We start from the raw sequence: 4,081 nt of genomic DNA, 5'->3' as shown, positions 1-4,081 counted from the left end.
AGTGAACGTTTCCAGAGGATGATTCAGCCAACCAGCCCACCAGCTCTCCTAAAACAGATGAATCTCTCTCCAGAGGTGCCCATTCTTCTCCATTTAACTCTGAATAAACTAAAAATTGGTGTGGACCCTCAAATTATATTACAGCCACTCTCACCAGAGGTATGCACACCCACAGTTGTGCCAGTTTAATTAAACCAGCGCAATGCTGCACATTGAAGCAGATACATCTTTCAGTTTAGTACTGAACCTTTGACATGACATAGTTGGGTCCGTACTCAGTTTAACAGTGTCAAAACCAGACCACTCTTGTAAAATTTAGAGTAAATACCATGGGCCTCACTCTCTTCTGGTTTACTCTGGTAGTTACAACACGGGTGTTATTCCATTAACTTCAGTCACGCTTCTTCTAAACCTGATGGGGAAGGGAGGAGGACTCGCACACACTTTGTTTCTTGTCTGGTTGGAGTTAAAATTGCTAAAGCAAAACTGGTTTGTGTTTTGATTTCCCAGAACTCATAAAAACAAAGCGGGCAGCTGAGATTGGCGTGATGAGTTAGACAGGCAAATCATTCAGGGCCAGTGCTGAACATGAAGAATAATTTTGTATTATTGTCATATTCATTGCTCTCTGGAGAATCTGAGATGGAAACCTGAAGAAATCAGCCTGAATTCCTCTACCCTGCTGCTCAATAGAGAGAGGAAAAATTCCTGCTGACCAGAAATGGGCATGAAGAAAACATTTTTTTATTAAGTGTCTGTACACTTGCTGCTTTTGGAAGTAGAAAACATTTTACCTTAAGTGCTCATACGTGCAAAAAAACCACGAGCAGAAAGCCAACATGGCCTGTTCTAATACAAAATGAAATATGACCTTTTAAGGAACCTTAAACTTCTGAGAAGTAAATGTTGAATCTATATACAATTCAAAGTATATTGGCTAAATTAGAGGCTGCATTCAAACCTGGCCTGAATAAAACCATCCTCACATTCAGCCTTTGGCTTTATTTATTCTCTGTGGTTAAAAAAAAGGCTTTTGAAATTTTACTGTTATTAACCGATTTACTGCATGGGGAAACCTGCTGTGGCAAGCCGAGTGGCTGCTGTGCCCGTGCACGCACGCAGCTCCAACAGCCGAAGTGCTCAAGGGCTCGATCCAGGCAGGAGTGAGGGTCCCTGGAAGTCAGGTGCTGCTGGAGCCAGCTCTTGTCCTGGGACCTCAGGCTATGTGTGGGCCTTCAAGACATGGATAAAACGCAAGGTGAGATATTGCAAGGTGACATTCATCTCCTGGTCCTCACCACCGCTGCAAGTTAGCCATTTGCTGTAAAAGTAGGTTCTTTCAATAAGAATGTAAAGTATTGCATACTGAAGCTTGAAGATCCCATAGCTTTCCTTGATCCACAAATTATTACGCTGCAATGTTATCAGGGAATGAAAACATTGAGTCAAACCCAGTTTTATCCTGTTAAAACTCCCACTCACTCTTATTTTGAAATGAATTTACTTATTTTGAAAGGAATTCTTTTGAAAAGAATTTGAAAAAAAAGCACACAAGTGCAAGTATCGCCTTTGCATGAAGTATATGTGTTTAATAGACCCATCACATTGATTTAAAGAACTTCTGATCCAACTGGGTATGGCAAGATACTAAGAACTGAAGTAAATTTGGATATTGAGAGATCTCTTATTGATATCTTAATAGAGACAGGTATTCCTTGGCCTCGACATTTCTCCCCACCCTCAAATAAACAAACTCGTGTGATTCTTTTCCCTTCACTCCTTCTTGAAAATAATTTCCAGATAGTTTTCTTACTGTTTAAGAGCATGTTGGCTGTCCATGTGCCAGTATTTAAACTCTCAGTCACATATGGCTCAGTTCTCCTATAACCACCTCTTGGATAAGAGCTGGAGAAAGTGCTTGGCCCAGCATGTGGATAAAACACAGGGAGACTGTCAAATACAGGAAACAGCTACTGCAAAAACAGCAGAGGTGGACAAATACTGGATGCCAGCATCAGCCAAACCATCTATAAATGAAATGACCACCTTGGTAGCCTCCTAATATTTGAAATATAAACAGGAAATCCACAAAATATTGCCATTTGAAATGCGTGACATTATCTTTTTATCTCCTTGGACTCATCACCTGAATAGCAATGCTTACAGTACATAAAATTCAAATCACAGTAGGAGTGTTATTTAGTGCCATATTTGCATGGCCAAACGCTGTGCTTTCAACGTGGAAACAGCTTGGACAGAAACAGACTGGTGTCCAGCAAGGCCGGCCTGGAAATGTATAAACTCCCTGCAAAAAAAGGCTCAGTCCTAGTTCATCATTAGAAATTATGTCTTTTGGGAGACAAATCTGCACTGCAGCCACTGCCTGAGCACAGTCCTCCTTCAAGTAACCGTGGCGGGGAGACAGCAAGTATATAATGACTCTTGAGTTGTACAAACTGAGCCCAGAGCACGGCCTGGAGCATTTCCTCCATTTCCAGCCCATGTGTCAGTCTGTTTTAACGTATTCATCTGTTCCTACGCTGCACTACATCGACATTAGGGTTCATTTTCCAAACCATCTGTGACAGTGCCTGTTTCCTTACCAAGGTTACCTGGATATCAAGATTAACAGAATGAGGTCAGAGAAAGGTTCAACATAATATATATTTAGTAATCCAATGTTCATATTAAGTATCAAAAATACTCCTATGATGCAATGAAACTGTATTTCTTAAAGAACCATTTGAAATCTCTTGTAAACAGACAGTAAAAAAATTCTGTAAATGGAGAGGCGATCTTGAAAAGGAACCCAGAAGTTAAATGTGTGTGCCTGCAGAGTAAGACATGGTCTATTTATGCCCCATGTCTTAAGGCATTAGTGAGGGGTTTGACCCTGGACACCAGAATGTGAATTTAAGCATCATAATTCCTGATGCTGTGCTACACTGGGCACATAAAGTCCTCAGCTGTCCTAATTCAGAGAACAGATTATTCCTCATTTTAAATATAAAACCAAGTATTTTCCCCTCTCTAATGCAAGAGTTGGAGCAAGACTGTATTGGCAGCCTTGAGATTTCTGTAAATCATTTTTACGGTATAAGGTTATTCCCCTCGCCAGACAGAGAAGCTGGTCGGGCAGCTCCACGCTTGGCTCCTGCTGGCTGCTCCGTCCCGCCGTTCATGGGCATGGGGTGCTCACAAGCCATCCAGACCCTGTGAAAGAATCATTTGAGAAAAGTAAATGGTCATTTCTTATCTGCACCACTGCTTCTTTTTTTTCTTTTTTCTGAGAGAGACAAGCCCCAGGGAAATACCATTCCTGTACACAGTGCTGTTGCAGGATTGCTCTCCCCATTGCTGGTGGGCATGGGCTACCCAAGGTCACGTTCTGGATGTGCAGCCAGAGGCTCAATTTCACTATGAAAACTGTATTTTTGGGGCCATGATATATATAGTTGGTGGAAAGCAAGCCATTTTTTAACCATTTTTGGACTAAACATGCATAAAGCTCCTTAAAAGTCAGCTGAGGAGCAGGCATGACACCTTCAGGACTCTTCTTTCCACCAACGCAACAATTGGATGCTCTCAGAGGCTGCTGCTTCTCCCTTCCTGAGCCCTTCCTCGTCCCACTCAGGCTAACCTGGTGGGTGATCAGTCACCCGCGCTGCCTGCTTCTGCCCACACAACAGCCCTGCCTTCCTCATCCGTCTGCCCCCACCGGCTCAAAAGCAGGGCTGGCAGCAAAGCAGCACGCTGTTGTGGTTCCTGCTGTGATGTCTGGTGAGATGCCTGCTCTCGTGCCTGCTGAGATGCACCGGTGGGATGCCAGCGGTGATGCCTGCTGTGCTACCTACTGGGGTGATACCTGGTGGGGTGTCTGCTGTGATGTGCATTGCGATGCCATGGTGGGATGCCTGCTGTGATGCCTTCTACGTTTAGTCATCTTTCAAGACAAGTGAGAACAAGCATTTAAATCTTTGTGATATTTTTCTTTCACCAGAGTGCATGGGTATGTGTGTGCTGTGTGCAGATATGTAAATACATTTAAATATTTGTTTTTCCAGGCTCTGTCTTGTTCCAG

At 43.0% G+C, this 4,081-nt stretch overlaps 1 long non-coding RNA gene across 1 annotated transcript; it reads right to left on the bottom strand.

The window, feature by feature from the left end:
• Positions 1–722: 722 nt before the first annotated feature.
• On the bottom strand, positions 723–3,743 carry LOC128153336 (uncharacterized). Its single transcript, XR_008238929.1, has 2 exons — positions 1,814–3,743; positions 723–1,321 (listed from the first exon to the last, which is right to left on the bottom strand). It is a non-coding gene; the product is annotated as an uncharacterized LOC128153336 (long non-coding RNA).
• Between the last annotated feature and the right edge of the window lie 338 nt (positions 3,744–4,081).

Source organism: Harpia harpyja, chromosome 17 (assembly GCF_026419915.1).
Source record: "Harpia harpyja isolate bHarHar1 chromosome 17, bHarHar1 primary haplotype, whole genome shotgun sequence".
NCBI lineage: Eukaryota > Metazoa > Chordata > Aves > Accipitriformes > Accipitridae > Harpia > Harpia harpyja.
Note: the sequence above shows the minus strand (reverse complement) of the source record. Positions and strands in the feature narration are given on the sequence as shown.